This window comes from Phyllobates terribilis, unplaced genomic scaffold (assembly GCF_046119375.1).
Source record: "Phyllobates terribilis strain yellow unplaced genomic scaffold, ASM4611937v1 Scaffold_8__6_contigs__length_399053987, whole genome shotgun sequence".
Lineage (NCBI taxonomy): Eukaryota > Metazoa > Chordata > Amphibia > Anura > Dendrobatidae > Phyllobates > Phyllobates terribilis.
The window spans coordinates 81138085-81157255 of record NW_027362768.1 but is presented as its reverse complement, the minus strand read 5'-3'; the positions used below and the strand labels follow the sequence as shown (position 1 = coordinate 81157255).

Here is a 19171-nt window from a genome sequence, read left to right as displayed (position 1 = left end):
ATATATATATTGGTTGGTATGTGGGTACAGGAGGCGCTGTGGGCTCGTCACTACTAGTGGCAGCAAATTTGTGGACAGGGAACCAGGGTTGTCCCAATAAGTGTTGATATAGCCGAGAAGAAGTAAATTTGCGCTAGTGGTAGTGAACAGAAGGACGGCACGAGAGATTTTGAGTGCAAGGGATAATTTTATTTAATTGAACATGTGCTTAAAAATAGCTAGTTAAAATGATTCAGACTCAGTGAGGTCACTGGGTCGGATATGAGAATAGGTATTAAAAGTATTAAAAGTTTTAAAATCGATAAATAGATCGGTGTCCACTGATACAAGGTAATCACTGATTGATAAAAATAGGCCTTTTTCCCTCGTAGTCTGAGGATGTTCGGTTGCAGTAGATGTATAAGGAGGCAAAGGCTTGTAGACCTGGTGGGATAGAATAGGAATGTATAAATATGGTATACTAATGAGCGATGGGGGAAGGGGTAGGTATCTGTTTGTCTGTGGTTACCTGATACTGGTGCCTCGTATGGGGTATGGAGGTTCACTGGTGGCACGTGTTGGTGCCTGGGAGGGAGGACGAGGGGTACCTAGAGTGGGGTACACAAAAAAATGTGTGGATCAGTGTGGGTGGAACTCGACAGAGATGTCTCTGCTGGACTCTGTGTTGGGTCGTGAGTTACCTGTTCTTGGTATGGTACTCAATAGACTGTGGTAGTAGTTGGCTGTTGTTCCACAGTAGTGCTGCTACTGGTGTGACAGTCAGCAGGCTGTGTAGATAATACTGGATTCACCGGAGTAGTACTATAGGGAGTGAGAGGAGGCAAGTATTAAGAATAGGGTGCAGGGCTCAAGGGTTAAGATATGGGGTTCGAAGGGGGCAGTTTTGGATTAGTTACCTTCTAGAGGGTAGCGGGGGGTGTCCTGATTATTTTGGATGACTAGGAGGTATCGGTCCTGGTCCTTCTTGGAGAGAGGTAGAGGATATGTCACACACGGCTGTGGGTTGATGATCTGAGTTAGATCTGTAGGGGGAAGGAATAAGGATAGATCATAAATTAACTGATGTAGCTGTGGTACAAGCCTTGGAGACAAGAGGTTTAGGGTTACCTGTTTGTAGGTACAAGGGGCATCCAGGGACGTCTTAGAATGAGCTGGAGGTAGTAGTCCTGGTCCCTTGTTGAGTGGAGGTAGCACGAGGAGGTCAGAAGTAGGATGCAGCAAGAGGCTTGTACTAGCATGTAATGCCTCTGTTCGCTGTATAGAGATCTGTAGGGAGGGGGAGGGGGTGTATCTGTTAGGGTATCACTGGATTGTGGCTGTAGCCTCCAGTTTTTACCCAGAGATCGTGGTTTACCTGCTTCGTAGGGATTAGGGTGTCAATAGTAGATGCTGGTTCAGGTCTCCATAATGTAGATACAGCAGGGTGCTGTAGTAGGAGGCTATAGTTATGTCAGAGGTAACCAGAGATAGGATACAGCAGGAGGCTTATGTTTTCCTATGTTGGGTGCACCAGGAGGCTCTGGCTGGAAGCAGTGGGTGCCAGATTCAGCAATAGGGAGGGTTGCTGGTGCAGAGCCCAACTGAAGGGGTTGGTAGCAAGTACTGCGGGGAACAGGGAAAGACCGTTAGAGGGTCAGCTGGGTACAGTATGGACTTGGTGGGGCAGGGGCCTGTTGTTACTTACGGTCTGTAGAGGGCTTCACCGTCTGTGGGCGGTCGAGGTCCGGAGCGAGAGCGGAGTCCCGGCCGGTGACTGCCGCGTACTCGGTACTTCCGGGTAGGAGGAGGAGAGAGAGAGTATGTGGAGAGCGCGCGAGAAGGTGCGCGTCTCCAGGAAAGCGCGCAAGAGGGGGGCAGCGTGACGTAGGGTCACGTGGTGTGCAGCGTGCACAAGGTACAGAGGCCTGTGGGCGCCTCTTTAGCTGGGTTAAGGGTCAGTCCGACGCGTTTCAACAGCTGCGGCTGTCTTCCTCATCGAGATCATTTTCATGCATGATAATGCCCCGTCTCATGCTGCACATAACACACCTGCATCTCTGGCTGCTATGGGCATAAAAGGGGACAAACTTATGGTGTGACCCCCTTGCTCCCCTGACCTCAACCCCATTGAGAACCTCTGGAGCATCATCAAAAGGAGTGTCTATGATAGCGGGAGGAAGTTCACATCTAAGCAACAGCTCTGGGAGGGTATTCTGTCCTCATGCAAAACAATTAAAGCAGAAACCATCCAAAACCTGACAAATTCAATGGACGAGAGAGTTCAGAAGCTCCTTTCGAACAAGGGGTCCTATGTTCAAATGTAACATCACCTAGAATAAAGTTTTGAGTTGAAAACTGTTTGATTTCAGTTTGTAAAAACCTGCTAATGCTTATAACTTCAAAAATGACCATTTTTTTGTTCTTTATTAATATGAAAAGGTTGAAAACTCTGCTGTGCATAATAATTTGGAACATGCATTTTGAGTTTTTTATTTTTTTTAAAAATATACTGTTATCATAGGCAGTTTGTACAAAAACCTTTCAATTGTACTCTAATAGTTATTTGACTGGAAAATTACAATGACTGCAATTCATATAGGTAATTTGGGAAAATCTGAGAAAATATTATTTGCATAATAATTTGGAACACAGTGTATATATATATATATATATATATATATATATATATATATATATATATACACTGTGTTCAGAAATATTAGGCAAGTTGTATTTTAGAGGATTATTTTTATTATTGATCAACAACTATGTTCTCAATCAACCCAAAAGACTCATAAATATCCAAGCTTAATATTTTTGGAAGTTGGAGTGGGTTTTTTTTAGATTTGGCTATCTTAGGAGGATATCTGTTTGTGCAGGTAACTATTACTGTGCTGAATTATTAGGCAACTTAATAAAAAACAAATATAATCCCATCTCACTTGTTTATTTTCACCAGGTAAACCAATATCAGTGCACAAAATTTAGAAATAAACATTTCTGACATGCAAAAACAAAAACCAAAAAATTTAGTGATCAATATAGCCACCTTTCTTTATGATGACACTCAACAGCCTTCCATCCATAGATTCTGTCAGTTGCTTGATCTGTTTTCGAACAACATTGCGTGCAGCAGCCACCACAGCCTCCCAGACACTGTTCCGAGAGGTGTACTGTTTTCCCTCCCTGTAGATCTCACATTTTATGATGGACCACAGGTTCTCTATGGGGTTCAGATCAGGTGAACAAGAGGGCCATGTCATTATTTTTTCTTCTTTTAGACCTTTACTGGCCAGCCACGCTGTGGAGTAGTTGGATGCATGTGATGGAGCATTGTCCTGCATGAAAATCATGTTTTTCTTGAACAATACCGACTTCTTCCTGTACCACTGCTTGAAGAAGTTGTCTTCCAGAAACTGGCAGTAGGTCTGGAAGTTGAGCTTCACTCCATCCTCAACTCGAAAAGGTCCCACAAGTTAATCTTTGATGATACCAGCCCATACCAGTACCCCACCTCCACCTTGCTGGCGTCTGAGTCGGAGTGAAGCTCTCTGCCCTTTACTGATCCAGCCTCTGGCCCATTGTAGTGTCGGCGTCCCTGCCCCCTGCTAGGCAGGGACGCCGTTCCCCTCACCTCTCCGCTCCGTGCCCGGCGGCTTCCTCCCGCTCTGCTGGCAGCGCGCGCTGCTTCCCGGCCTCTGTGCTTAGGGCGCGCGCGCCCCCCCCCTCTCTTAAAGGGGCCGCGCGCGCCGTCCTAAGGAGTCCCCGGCCAATGGCCGGAGGACCTCTCCATATATAAGGCACCTCCTCCAAAATGGAGGTGCCCGAGCAATGTTGTTGCAAAGCCTTCACTCTGCTTCAGCCCTCAGGTCCCGTTACCTGTTACCTGCCAGTCACCTGCCAGATTCCTGCTTGTTACCTGCCAGATTCCTGCCTGTTACCTGCCAGTCACCTGCCAGTTTCCTGCTTGATACCTGCCTGTTATCCGCTTACCTGCTTGCAAGCCTGCGGTCCGACGGTCTGCCTTCCGACACCTGTCAGTCTGTCTATGGACCAGCCTGCCCACTCACCTGGGAGCGCTCACCTGCTACCTGCCTGCTAGCTTACCTGGAGGCTCTGCCGTCACTTGCCGTGACCACCTGCCTGTCCAGAGACTCTTGCTCGCTCACCTGGGAGCGCTCACCTGTTACCTGCCTGCTAGCCTACCTGGAGGCTCTGCCGTCACTTGCCGTGACCACCTGCCTGTCCAGAGACTCTTGCCCGCTCACCTGGGAGCGCTCACCTGTTACCTGCCTGCTAGCCTTCCTGGAGGCTCTGCCGTCACTTGCCGTGACCACCTGCCTGTCCAGAGACTCTTGCCCGCTCACCTGGGAGCGTTCACCTGCTACCTGCCTGCTAGCCTACCTGGAGGCTCTGCCGTCACTTGCCGTGACCACCTGCCTGTCCAGAGACTCTTGCCCGCTCACCTGGGAGCGCCCACCTGCTGTCTGCTAGTCTACCTGGAGGTTCTGCCGTCACTTGCCGTGACCACCTGCCTGTCCAGAGACTCTCGCCCGCTCACCTGGGAGCGCTCACCAGCCACGTGACTACCTGCCCTTCTACCCAGAGACTGTCCCTGTCACTTGCCGTGACTACCTGCCCTTCTACCCAGAGACTGTCCCTGTCACTTGACGTGAGTACCTGCCCGTCTTCCCTGGGAGCCACCCGCTTCCTTACAAGGACTGCCCCCTTGTTTAGTTGCTCAGAGGTTCCAACTCCCAGACCCGTTACAGTTTGCTCGGGCCATGGAACCCGGTGGCACCCAATCTCCCTCGCTCTCGGACCTATGCCATGAACTGTCCCGTCAGAGGTCCCAACAGGAGTCCATCCTGAGCCACCTGCGGAATGTCAACTCTCGCCTGGACGCTCTGACTGCTCCACCAGCAACCACCGCTAGTGTCATGACTCGCAACCCGGCAGTGCCGCTGCCCACCAATACCATGGCATCCTGCCCCGGTCCCTGGCTTTCTGCACCTCCTCGCTTCGGAGGCGACCCTGCTCAAGCTCGGGGCTTCATAAACCAGTGCACCCTGCACTTTGAACTCCTGGCCCACCAGTTTATCTCCGACCAAGCCAAAGTGGCATTCATCATGTCCCATCTCACTGGGGAGGCACTGGCATGGCTTAACCCTCTGTGGGAGAGAGGGGATCCCCTGGTGTCCGACCTGTCGTCTTTCCTCACTGCTTTCCGAGGGGTCTTCGATGAACCGGGACGAAAGACCTCATCAGCCTCCTCTTTGCTACGTCTCCGCCAAGGGAGTCTCACCGTGGGTCAATATGCCATACGGTTCCGCACCATCGCTTCTGAGCTTGCCTAGGATAATGAGGCCCTGGTGTCCGTCTTCTGGGAGGGTTTTTCCGGTCGGATTAAAGATGAGCTCGCCGGTCGGGACATTCCTACCACCCTGAATGACCTGGTGTCTCTGGCCACCCGGATTGACATCCGGTTTCAAGAACGTACCAAAGAGACCACCAGTGAGAGAACGTTTCCCCGCCTAGCTCCTACTTGCCAGAAACCTGTCTCCTCTTCTGTCACTCCCCGGGCGCACTCACCCGAGTCCATGCAGATCCACTAGACCAAGTTGGTCAAATCTCGCCAAGAGTCACGCCGAGCCGAGGGGAGCTGCTTCTATTGTGGCAGTAAAGAGCACCTGATTCGTTCCTGCCCGGAGAGGTCGGGAAACTCCAGTGTCTAAGACCGCTCGGAGAGGTCGCCCTAGACAAAAATAAGTCCTCTCCAACCCTGACTTTGTCTGTATCTATCTCCTGGGGAGAGAACCGTCACTTTGAACTCGCCCACCTGGACTCTGGATCCGCTGGAAACCTCATCTCTCAGTCCTTGGTTGAGAAATACCGTATTCCCACCAAGTCTCTGGCTGAACCTTTGTCAGTCGCCTCCGTGGATGGAAGACTCCTTCCGGTGACCATCCTGCTCGTCACGGAACCCATAACCCTGCAGGTGGGAATGCTGCACTCTGAGGTAATCTCCTTCCATGTCTTGTCCGGACTCTCCCACTCCCTATTGCTAGGTCTACCTTGGCTCCAGACACATGAACCCGTGTTGAACTGGCATTCCGGTGAAGTACTCCGGTGGGGGCCAGCCTGCCATAAGACCTGCCTGGTTCCGGTTCGTCCGGTTCATCCTCCACCTATCCCAGCTAATTTACCCGGTCTTCCGGCTCCTTACTGGCCCTATGCTGACGTCTTCGGTAAGAAGGAAGCAGAGACATTGCCTCCTCATAGGCCATATGATTGCCCGGTCGACCTGGTACCTGGAGCCACTCCACCCCGTGGGCGTATTTATCCGTTGTCTGCAGCAGAAACCCGGGCCATGTCTGAGTACATAGAGGAGAATCTGGCCAGGGGATTCATCCGGAAGTCTACTTCCCCGGCTGGAGCCGGATTCTTCTTTGTCAAAAAAAAAGATGGCTCGCTTCGCCCCTGTATTGACTATAGAGGACTCAATCAGATCACGGTTAAAAATAAATACCCCCTTCCGCTCATCTCTGAGTTATTTGATCGTCTTAAAGGCGCCAGGATCTTCTCCAAGCTGGATCTACGCGGAGCATATAACCTGGTCGGTATCCATCAGGGAGACGAGTGGAAAACAGCATTTAATACCCGGGACGGACACTATGAGTACCGTGTGATGCCCTTCGGTCTCTGCAATGCTCCCGCCGTCTTCCAAGAACTGGTCAACGACATCTTCCGTGACCTTCTTTACTCCTGCGTGGTGGTATACCTGGACGACATCTTGGTCTTCTCTCCGGATCTTCCCACACACCGGAGGGATGTTCGTCAGGTCCTGCTTAGGCTCAGGCAGAACCACCTCTATGCTAAATACGAGAAGTGCCTTTTTGACCAGACCTCTCTTCCTTTCCTGGGCTATGTTATCTCCCAGACAGGCTTGCGAATGGATCCCGAGAAGCTCTCTGCTGTCCTTAAGTGGCCCCGTCCGGAGGGCTTGAAGGCGATACAGCGATTCCTGGGCTTCGCTAATTACTATCGTCTCTTCATTCCTCACTTCTCGTCACGGACTGCGCCCATATCTGCGCTCACCCGTAAGGGAGCAAATCCCAAGGTATGGTCATCCGAAGCTGAGGAGGCCTTCCTTTCCCTGAAACAAGCCTTCTCCTCTGCCCCTGTGGTGCACCGTCCGGACTGCAACAAACAGTTCTACCTGGAGGTGGATGCCTCCTCCTCTGGAGCCGGAGCGGTGCTCACCCAGAAGTCTTCCTCCGGGTGAATGGTAACCTGCGGCTTTTTCTCTAAAATCTTCTCCTCCTCTGAGCGCAATTACTCCATAGGAGACCGATAACTGCTTGCCGTTAAATTGGCGCTGGAGGAGTGGCGTTACCTGCTTGAAGGGGCTCTATACCCGGTGATCATCTATACGGATCACAAGAACCTGGCATATCTCCAAAATGCCCAGAGACTTAATCCACGTCAGGCCCGGTGGTCTTTGTTCTTTGCCCGCTTCGATTTCATCCTTCATTTCCGCCCGGCGGACAAAAATGTCAAAGCTGATGCCTTGTCCCGATCCTTCCTTTCCTCCGACCAAGAGGAGGAGCCTATGCACATTATCGACCCCTCCAAGGTGATGAATGTGGCCCCCTTGGATTTGACTCGTCTTCCACCCGGCAAGACGTTCGTGGCACCTCCAGACCGGGAGAGGGTTCTTCGCTGGGGTCATTCTTCTAAACTAGCTGGCCATGCCGGCCAAAAGAAGACCTTCCTACTCATTTCCCGGCATTACTGGTGGTCTACCCTGCGTAAGGATGTGGTAGACTTCATCTCTGCCTGTTCATCTTGTGGCCGCAACAAAGTTCCCAGACACTTACCAGCTGGTCATCTCCTGCCGTTTCCCATACCTGTTGCCCCGTGGCAACACATCGCTATGGACTTCATTACCGATCTTCCTGTCTCTGCCGGGTGTACTGTCATTTGGGTGGTCGCGAACCGCTTCTCTAAAATGGCCCACTTCATTCCCCTGCCTGGTCTTCCGTCTGCTCCTGAGCTGGCTAAGGACTTTATTCGCCATATCTTCCGTCTCCATGGCCTACCCCTCCACATCGTGTCGGATCGAGGGGTTCAGTTTACCTCACGCTTCTGGAGAGCCACATGTAAACTGCTGGACGTCACCCTGGACTTCTCCTCCGCTTACCACCCTCAGTCCAATGGTCAAGTGGAGCGGATCAATCAGATCAGATCAGATCTCCGGCACTTTGTTAATGCCCACCATTCTGATTGGGTGGACCTCCTTCCTTGGGCCGAGTTCTCTTATAATAACCACGAGAGCGAATCCTCTTCCAAGTCCCCGTTCTTTATTGTCTTTGGCCAGCACCCCCGGATTCCGTTTCCCGTCTCCGCCTCTGTGGACAACCCTGCCGCGCAGTCTCTTGTCAGCGAGTTTTCTACCATTTGGGAGAATACCAGGTCTGCACTTCTTCAGTCCTCCGAGCGGATGAAGCGATATGCTGATAAGAGACGTCTGGATCCGCCTCAATTCCGTCCGGGAGACAAGGTTTGGCTCTCTTCCAAACATGTACGGCTCAAGATACCCTCCTACAAGTTAGGTCCTCGCTTCATCGGTCCTTTCGAAATCCTCAGGCAAATTAATCCAGTGGCCTACAAATTAAAACTCCCGGCCACCTTACGGATTCCCAACTCCTTCCACGTATCTCTCCTCAAACCCGTTGTCTTTAACTCTTTTTCCAACAATCCAGGTACTCCTCCTGCTCCGGTTTCCGCTGAAGACGTCTTTGAGGTAGAGAGTATTCTGGCCACTAAGAGGGTAAGAGGAAAGACTTTTTTTTTTGGTAGATTGGAAGGGGTTTGGTCCTGAGGAGAGAACATGGGAGCCCCGGGAGAACATCCATGCCCCTCTCATCCTTGCTAAATTTCTCTCTGGCCTAAAAAGGGGGGGGGCCTAAAGGGGGGGGTACTGTAGCGTCGGCGTCCCTGCCCCCTGCTAGGCAGGGACGCCGTTCCCCTCACCTCTCCGCTCTGTGCCCGGCGGCTTCCTCCCGATCTGCTGGCAGCACGCGCTGCTTCCAGGCCTCTGTGCTTAGGGCGCGCGCGCCCCCTCCCTCTTCAAGGGGCCACGCGCACCGTCCTAAGGAGTCCCCGGCCAATGGCCGGAGGACCTCTCCATATATAAGGCACCTCCTCCAAAATGGAGGTGCCCGAGCAATGTTGTTGCAAAGCCTTCACTCTGCTTCAGCCCTCAGGTCCCGTTACCTGTTACCTGCCAGTCACCTGCCAGATTCCTGCTTGTTACCTGCCAGTCACCTGCCAGATTCCTGCCTGTTACCTGCCAGTCACCTGCCAGTTTCCTGCTTGATACCTGCCTGTTATCCGCTTACCTGCTTGCAAGCCTGCGGTCCGACGGTCTGCCTTCCGACACCTGTCAGTCTGTCTATGGACCAGCCTGCCCGCTCACCTGGGAGCGCTCACCTGCTACCTGCCTGCTAGCCTACCTGGAGGTTCTGCCGTCACTAGCCGTGACCACCTGCCTGTCCAGAGACTCTTGCCCGCTCACCTGGGAGCGCTCACCTGTTACCTGCCTGCTAGCCTACCTGGAGGCTCTGCCGTCACTTGCCGTGACCACCTGCCTGTCCAGAGACTCTTGCCCGCTCACCTGGGAGCGCTCACCTGTTACCTGCCTGCTAGCCTACCTGGAGGTTCTGCCGTTACTTGCCGTGACCACCTGCCTGTCCAGAGACTCTTGCCCGCTCACCTGGGAGCGTTCACCTGCTACCTGCCTGCTAGCCTACCTGGAGGCTCTGCCGTCACTTGCCGTGACCACCTGCCTGTCCAGAGACTCTTGCCCGCTCACCTGGGAGCGTCCACCTGCTACCTGTCTGCTAGTCTACCTGGAGGTTCTGCCGTCACTTGCCGTGACCACTTGCCTGTCCAGAGACTCTCGCCCGCTCATCTGGGAGCGCTCACCAGCCACGTGACTACCTGCCCTTCTACCCAGAGACTGTCCCTGTCACTTGCCGTGAGTACCTGCCCGTCTTCCCTGGGAGCCACCCGCTTCCTTACAAGGACTGCCCCCTTGTATAGTTGCTCAGAGGTTCCACCTCCCAGACCCGTTACACCTATCCATCTGGCCCATCAAGAGTCACTCATTTCATCAGTCCATAAAACCTTTGAAAAATCAGCCTTAAGATACTTCTTGGCCCATTCTTGACGTTTTATCTTATGTTTCTTGTTCAAAGGTGGTCGTTTTTCAGCCTTCCTTACCTTGGCCATGTCCCTGAGTATCGCACACGTTGTGCTTTTTGATACTCCAGTAATGTTGCAGCTCTGAAATATGGCAAAACTGGTGGTGAATGGCATCTTGGCAGCTTCACGCTTGATTTTCCTCAATTCATGGGCAGTTATTTTGCGCCTTTTTTGGCCAACATGCTTCTTGCGACCCTGTTGGTTATTTACCATGAAACTCTTGATTGTTCAGTGATCACGCTTCAAAAGTTTGGAAATTTCAAGACAGCTGCATCCCTCTGCAAGACATCTCACAATTTTGGACTTTTCAGAGCAAGTCAAATCTCTCTTCTGACCCATTTTGCCAAAGGAAAGGAAGTTGCCTAATAATTAAGCACACCTTATATAGGGTGTTGATGTCATTAGTCGACACCCCTCCTCATTACAGAGATGCACATCACCATATTTACTTAATTGGTAGTTGGCTCTCAAGCCTATGCAGCTTGGAGTAGGACAACGTGTATAAAAAGTATCATGTGATCAAAATACTCATTTGCCTAATAATTCGGCACACCGTGTATATATACACACACACACCGTGTTTTGCGGACTATAAGTCGCACTGGACCATAAGACTCATCCCAAATATTGGGATGGAAAATAGGAAAACATTTTTTTAAATAAAATGGTGGTGCGTTTTATAGTCCGTTTTAGCGATAGCTTACCGGGAGGTCAGCGGCGGTGGAGTGGGGTCACAGAAGGCAGGGTCACTGCTTCAGGAGGCTGACAGCGGTAGGAGTGGGGCGATGCTGCGGCACTGGGCTCTCACAAGTTGTCGGTGCCGGCGAGCGGAGCCCTCTTTCCCAACGATCTCCCTGCAGTGGGCTTCAGGAAGATGGAGGCGGCACATGCGCAGATTGAGATCTCGGGAGACTATAAATTTGGATGAAAACAGTGCGTCTTATAATCCGGAAACTACGGTATAATGAATATATATATATATATATATATATATATATATATATATATATATATATATAGTACAGACCAAAAGTTTGGACACACCTTCTCATTTAAAGATTTTTCTGTATTTTCATGACTTTGAAAATTGTACATTCACACTGAAGGCATCAAAACTATGAATTAACACATGTGGAGTTATATACTTAACAAAAAAAGTGTGAAACAACTGAAAATATGTCTTATATTCTAAGTTCTTCAAAGTAGCCACCTTTTGCTTTGATGACTGCTTTGCACACTCTTGGCATGCTCTTGATGAGCTTCAAGAGGTAGTCACCGGAAATGGTCTTCCAACAATCTTGAAGGAGTTCCCAGAGATGCTTAGCACTTGTTGGCCCTTTTGCCTTCACTCTGCGGTCCAGCTCACCCCAAACCATCTCCATTGGGTTCAGGTCTGGTGACTGTGGAGGCCAGGTCATCTGGCGTAGCACCCCATCACTCTCCTTCTTGGTCAAATAGCCCTTACACAGCCTGGAGGTGTGTTTGGGGTCATTGTCCTGTTGAAAAATAAATGATGGTCCAACTAAACGCAAACCGGATGGAATAGCATGCCGCTGCAAGATGCTGTGGTAGCCATGCTGGTTTAGTATGCCTTCAGTTTTGAATAAATCCCCAACAGTGTCACCAGCAAAGCACCCCCACACCATCACACCTCCTCCTCCATGCTTCACGGTGGGAACCAGGCATGTAGAGTCCATCCGTTCACCTTTTCTGCATCGCACAAAGACACAGTGGTTGGAACCAAAGATCTCAAATATGGACTCATCAGACCAAAGCACAGATTTCCACGGGTCTAATGTCCATTCCTTTTGTTCTTTAGCCCAAACAAGTCTCTTCTGCTTGTTGCCTGTCCTTAGCAGTGGTTTCCTAGCAGCTATTTTACCATGAAGGCCTGCTGCACAAAGTCTCCTCTTAACAGTTGTTGTAGAGATGTGTCTGCTGCTAGAACTCTGTGTGGCACTGACCTGGTCTCTAATCTGAGCTGCTGTTAACCTGCGATTTCTGAGGCTGGTGACTTGGATAAACTTATCCTCAGAAGCAGAGGTGACTCTTGGTCTTCCTTTCCTAGGGAGGTCCTCATGTGAGCCAGTTTCTTTGTAGAGTTTGATGGCTTTTGCAACTGCACTTGGGGACACATTCAAAGTTTGCCCAATTTTTCGGACTGACTGACCTTCATTTCTTAAAGTAATTATGGCCACTCGTTTTTCTTTACTTAGCTGCTTTTTTCTTGCCATAATACAAATTCTAACAGTCTATTCAGTAGGACTATCAGCTGTGTATCCACCTGACTTCAGCACAACACAATTGATGGTCCCAACCCCATTTATAAGGCAAGAAATCCCACTTATTAAACCTGACAGGGCACACCTGTGAAGTGAAAACCATTTCCGGTGACTACCACTTGAAGCTCATCAAGAGAATGCCAAGAGTGTGCAAAGCAGTTATCAAAGCAAAAGATGAGTACTTTGAAGAACCTATAATATAAGACATATTTTCAGTTGTTTCACACTTTTTTGTTAAGTATATAATTCCACATGTGATAATTCATAGTTTTGATGCCTTCAGTGTGAATGTACAATTTTCAAAGTCATGAAAATACAGAAAAATCTTTAAATGAGAAGGTGTGTCCAAACTTTTGGTCTGTACTACATATATATATATATATATATATATATATATATATATATATATATATATATATACTGCCGTTCAAAAGTTTGGGGTCATTTAGAAATTTCATCATTTTTGAAAGAAAAGCACATTTTTTTTCAATGAAGCTAACATTAAATGAATCAGAAATAAACTCTATACATTGTTAATGTGGTAAATGACTATTCTAGCTGCAAACGTCTTGTTTTTATTGTAATATCTACATAGGTGTATAGAGGCCCATTTCCAACAACCACCACTCCAGTGTTTTAATGGTATATTGTGCTTGCTAACTGTGTAAGAAGGCTAATGGATGTCTAGAAAACCCTAGAAAACCCTTGCACAAGTATGTTAGCCCAGCTGAAAACGGTTTGGCTGATTTGAGAAGCTATAAAATTGACCTTCCTTTGAGCTAGTTGAGAATCTGGAACATTACATTTGTTTGTTTTATGAAACTCTCAAAATGGCCTGAAAAAGAGAACTTTCAAGTGAAACTCGACAGTCTATTCTTGTTCTTAGAAATGAAGGCTATTCCATGCGAGAAATTGCCAAGAAACTGAAGATTTCCTACAACGGTGTGTACTATTCCCTTCAGAGGAGAGCACAAACAGGCTCTAACCAGAGTAGAAAAAGAAGTGGGAGGCCCCGCTGCACAACTGAGCAACAAGACAAATACATTAGAGTCTCTAGCTTGAGAAATCGACGCCTCACAGCTCCTCAACTGGCAGTTTCATTAAATAGTAAAAGCAAAACACCAGCGTCAACGTCTACAGTGAAGACTCCGGGATGCTGGCCTTCAGGGTATAGTGGCAAAGAAAAAGCCATATCTGAGACTGGCTAATAAAAGGAAAAGATTAATATGGGCAAAACAACACAGACATTGGACAGAGGAAGATTGGAAAAAAGTTTTATAGACAGACAAATCAAAGTTTGAGGTGTTTGGATCACACAGAAGAACATTTGTGAGACGCAGAACAACTGAAAAGATGCTGGAAGAGTGCCTGACGCCATCTGTCAAGCATGGTGGAGGTAATGTGATGGTCTGGGGTTGCTTTGGTGCTGGTAAAGTGGGAGATTTGTACAAGGTAAATGGGATTTTGAATAAGGAAGGCTATCACTCCATTTTGCAACGCCATGCCATCAACATCTCACTGAACACAAGAACAATTTCCAAAATTTTAACAAGACGGAGTTTCATAGAACATTTTTTTAACCCATAACATGAAAGTAAGGTTGAAAATATAACTTTCTTTACAAAATCATAGGTTTTACCACAATTAGGTGATACAAAAATGAGTACACCCCACATCAAAAACTGCTACGTCTAGAATTTTGTATGACCTCCATGATTTTTAGGGACAGCACCAACTCCTCTAGGCAGGGCCGGCTTTAGCCTGAATGGTGCCCTGTGCAAAATTGCCCCCACCCATTTCATTTTTTACCCATATTCCCAGAGCACAGACGAGGACAGAGAGACATTTTTTATAGCCTAAGAAATTTGATTTTGGCTTTCTTCACATAGTTTTTGGGAATTCTGCCATCTCTGGACTGAGAGCGGCGCCTGTCATTGCCCCATTGGGGGATCCACATCTACTATACACTTCTGGGAAATCCTGTGGATGCCATAAATATACAGGAAGAGAATACCAGGCGATACATGAAGGAGCCGCCCCTGCTCTGCATGGATTCAGGGCCAAAATACAAGTGTTAAAGAGGATTGTACAAAATTAGAAAAAAATCTCTGCTTTCCTGTATAATAATGTGTCCTCTGATTATATCTGACGTTGCTCAAGTGAGCTCAACAGGCAGAGGTGCAGTACCACATCCACAACACGAGGACAAGGAGGGCGCTGTTTATGGAAGACCTCCGCCATGTTAATCCACAATAACCCCTTATTAACCAGTTTGGGCTCACACCAGTTGGCAATGCTGCAAATAATCTCTCAGAAAATCTGTAAAGCAAATCCACAACGAATCATGCGGATATTGGAGCAGATTTGCCTCAGATTTTCTTGGGTGTTATAAAAAGAAAAAAAAAAGTCAGTGATTTTGAAATACATTGTACATAATACAGCTGCTGCAGAACCTCATAACAAACCTCAGCTGCTGCAGAACCTCATAATACACACCTCAGCTGCTGCAGAACCTCAAAGTGATATGCAGATAGCAGTGACTCCATTTAACATATGAGTGTGAGGTTTCCAATGTTATTTTGCCAACAGATAAGGAACCTGACAGCTGATTCCTACTGCACAATCCTGGGGCCGCAGGAATCAGACATCGGCTCCATTATTGCAGCCGTTCATTCTCTGATGCTGCCGCGTTTCAAAGAAAACACAGATTTAAATCTGTCTGGGAACGATGTGACGAGGATGAGTAGCCCAAGAGGCAGGATCCCGACGGCTTCTCCCTGCTCTGCTGCCCAGGACTGACAGGTGTCCTTTGCCCAGCGGGCCGCGGTATAGCACTGCATGGTGGGCGGAGCACTTGGTGGCCCCATTAATTCTCTATCGCTGGGGGGGCGAGCACAGGGAGTTCATTAAATGGACCAACATGACGCACACAGGTCTGGAGCCTGGAACGCGGACATACGTCAGGACGCTCTTTGTGGTAGGAGAGCGCACACTCTGCTCTCCCGCCCTTGTAACGCTGCAGCCGCTTAGTGATCTGGAGCGGTGAGCAGCTGCGTGTTTGTTCTGCTCCTACAGATGCTTCATGCTGGGCCGCTCTGAGTCCTGCCCAAATCTGCACTATTCTGGGGCACTGAGTTAGCGAGTGTTCCCAGCCCAGAGACAAGAGGAAACTCATATATTGCTGCTTCCCAGCTCTGGTCCACGCGCTGCTTGCAATATGATGAATCTGGACAACCCCTTTAAGAACGATCGTTTCTCAAAAAGGTTTGTGTGTAAATTGGCTTCTGATCCTGGGTGAAGCATCATTGTTCTTGGAGGTGCCTCATCCCCTGTAGCCAGGGTGCGCACGATGGCAGTCTATGTGCACAGGGCAGACTATAACCGTGCGCATCGTTACCATGGTCACCCCGTGTACACAGGTGAATAAACAGCGGCCAGGTGCTGAAGGATGACCAGCAGCGTTATCTAGTCCTGACCATGGGCCATAAAAAAGAACCCAAGTGAAAGGGGTTGTCCAGTCAGGAAATAGTGACGACCCCTCCATAGGATCAGTCATCAGTGTGAGATCCGTGGGGTCAGCGTCCCCAGAGGTCAGGTGTTCTGGCGCCTGCTGGAGGGGAACGCGCTGGATGGGCCTCGGCTGCTGTGGGATTAGACGCCCTTCTGTAGAGCTAACTGCAACATTCAGCGAGTAATGCTGCCACCTGCCAAAAATACCAGCTGATTGGTGGGGTGGAGGGTCGGACCCCCATGGAAAGCAGTTTTCTCACCCATTAGAGTAAGGCTATGTGCCCACGATGCAGAAATGCTCCGGATTTTTCCTGAGCGTTTCTGCATCTCCCCTGGCAGAAAAAACGCATGCGGATTATACATGCGGATTATACATGTGGATTGTACATGTGGATTGTACATGCGGATTGTACATGCGGATTGTACATGGGTTTTTCCTGCCAGGGACATGCGGAAGTGAAGCATTCTTCACATGCATTTCCACATGCGGGTTGACAAGCGCTTTCCAGGCGATTTTAGCATCACTTGGAAAGAGCTTGACAACTTGGTCACACTATATAAATCCATGCAAACGGCATGTATTTATATAGTGTGACCCCAAAGAATGGTTAAAAATAAATCTATACTTACCTTCCGATGGCCCCCGCAGTCTTGTTTCACTCCATCCTGGCTGCCGGCAGATCGCGGTACACTGAAGGACCTGCCGACGTCAGCATCGCGTGACCCGTCACATGACTATGACGTCAGTGCAGGTCCTTCAGTCCACCGTGATCTGCCGGCATGGGAGGACGAGCGCAGCGGGGGCCATCAGAAGGTAAATATAACATATATTTTTTATTATATTCTTTTTTTAACAGGTTCTATGGTACCTGGGTCCAGAGGAGAGTCTCCTGTCCTCCACACCCGGGTACCATCCGCACATTGAAACGTATGGAATCCGCATCTACAGATCCAGTGATGCAGAATCCAAGCGTTCCAATGCAAGTCAATGGCGGCGAAAACGCAGCGCTTCCGCAAAATAATTGGTAATGCTGCGTTTTTTTTCCGCAATGATAATCCGCAGCGGAAATTTCCGCAGCATGTGCACAGCACATGCGGATTATCATTGGGGAACATGGCAGACCTTCTACCAGGCGTTTTTAAGCGTTTCTGCAGAGTTTTTGCCGCTGCGGAAACGCTTAAAAAACGCATCGTGTGCACACAGCCTAACCCTTTCATGACCATGGCACATAGTATCATCACAAGAAAATTGCCCTCCACAGTATGACACCCCCACAGTGAATTCCCCCACCGGACCCTGCACACACACTATGACTCACCCACACACATTATAAGACCTCAACACACTCACATTTATAAATCTGCGGTTTGTGTCCCAGATTCATTCCCAGCACTAATAACAGCCGGTGCGTCCCTCCCCCGCGTCCGTACAGCGCAGCCGCAGACCCACAACCTTCGGCTGCGCTGGGATCAGGGCAGTGACGCCCCGCTCTACCCCGCCTACTGCCTGATGCGTCTGCCCGCGCAGCCACGCCCCCTCACGTGCGCAGACTCGGGTCTGGCGAGGCACACGTGGTCGCCGTGTCAGCCAATGGGCGGGTCGCACGATTTGACGTGAGAGGGTGGAGCGTGCGCAACATGGCCGCGGAGTGAGAGGAACGGCGAGAACGGAGGGAGGCAGGTGAGGTGTGAGGGGAGACTGGCACCGGGAAGTACAGACTGAGGGTGGGGAGGGACCGTACAGGAGGGGGGTAATATGGCGGCGAGGCAGAAGATGACAGGCGGGGGCTACAGGCAGAAGTGACAGGCTGTTATGAGGAGGGCGCTCAGTGTATGGCGGCGGCTACAGGACGAGCCCGGGGCCCTGCCCGACACTGCCGGCCGTGTAATGGCTGCACCGGGGACTGTATATAACCGCACACCCTGCGGGCCCGGGAATCCCCCCTTCTGGTGGCAGAGACCCAGCTGTTACTCGTCTGTGCGCAGGTGCCCGGATGTCAGGGGGATGCTGCCTGTGTGACTGGAGAGGGGCTGGCTAATAGCCAAGCCGGTGCCCTAAGAGCTGATTATGGGGCTGCCGGGTGTCAACCCCCCACTGATCTGGTATTGATGAGCCGTCCTCAGGGAGGTTATCATCGTCATTGACACTCCTTTGAAAGGGAACCTGTCACATGAAAAACCATATTAACCTGCAGATATGGGGTTAATGGCATTACTAACCTGCCTGGCACTGAGAGCCCCAATGCTGGGAGGAAATTAACTTCATCCCCCCCCATATCCTTCCTGTTTAAGTTATGGGGGCGGCGCAGGTTCAGTCATCGCTCTGTGTATAGAGAGCAGCGGCTTTAACTGCTCCCTTGGCCCTGACTGACAGCCGGCCATAGTACTGATCGTGCTGACAGTCAGGGCTGGGGGAGCAATTACCCCCACTGCTCTCTATACACAGAGCAATAACTGAAACCAGAACGCTGCTGGGGGGAATGAGGTTAAAGGGATCCAGCTTCACTGCGCACGCACTATTACCTTTGGATCCCCGCGCGTGCGCAGTCAACCTGGAAACCACACAGCCTCACTGCGCAGGACCAGTGGCCTGACATGTACGCATGCGCCCCACAATAATAGCGCTTGCCAGGAGCAATAATCAAATACATGGGCGTAGTGTAGATAGGACGTGACAGGTTCCCTTTAATATAATCCCAGCATCAGGGCTCTTAAGTGCAGGCGCCAGGCAGGATCACAACGCTATTAACTTGGAGATTAACCCCATATCTGCAAGTTAATATTGTTGTTTTTTTCAGGTTAAGGGTTCCCTTTAAAAGAAACCGATCACTAGTTTTTCGCCCTGTAAAACCTGCCCTTCATCTTTAAAATCATGTGAATGTGGTTCCTACAACCCCCTTTATATCCTCAGACCTGCCTCTGTATACCTCAGAAAAGGTTTTTTATTCCTGTCCCACGTTGTATGTAAATTGCACAATCCGGTTCCATTGGTGAATCCAGATCACACTGCCGCCCTGGTCCCTTCAAATTGCCGCCTCTATCTAGATGGAAGTGGATAACGTTTCCAAGTTACTCACACAGTGCTCAGTCTTGCACCGGATTTACTGGTACGTCACCAGACCCTTGGCTGT

The 19171-nt window shown here is 49.7% G+C and overlaps 1 protein-coding gene and 1 long non-coding RNA gene across 2 annotated transcripts in view; one reads left to right on the top strand and one right to left on the bottom strand.

The window, feature by feature from the left end:
• Window positions 1-510: 510 nt before the first annotated feature.
• LOC141156736 (uncharacterized) lies at window positions 511-17599 on the bottom strand. The gene is made up of 7 exons (XR_012247707.1): window positions 17392-17599; window positions 10953-11160; window positions 1355-1602; window positions 1108-1266; window positions 897-1022; window positions 681-801; window positions 511-587 (listed from the first exon to the last, which is right to left on the bottom strand). It is a non-coding gene; the product is annotated as an uncharacterized lncRNA (long non-coding RNA).
• Window positions 17573-19171, top strand: part of MFSD14A (major facilitator superfamily domain containing 14A) — a 49835-nt gene continuing 48236 nt past the window's right edge. The window contains exon 1 of the mRNA XM_073643056.1: window positions 17573-17721. The gene's annotated coding sequence lies outside the window, so the exon portion shown is untranslated. The remainder of the gene's footprint in view (window positions 17722-19171) is intronic.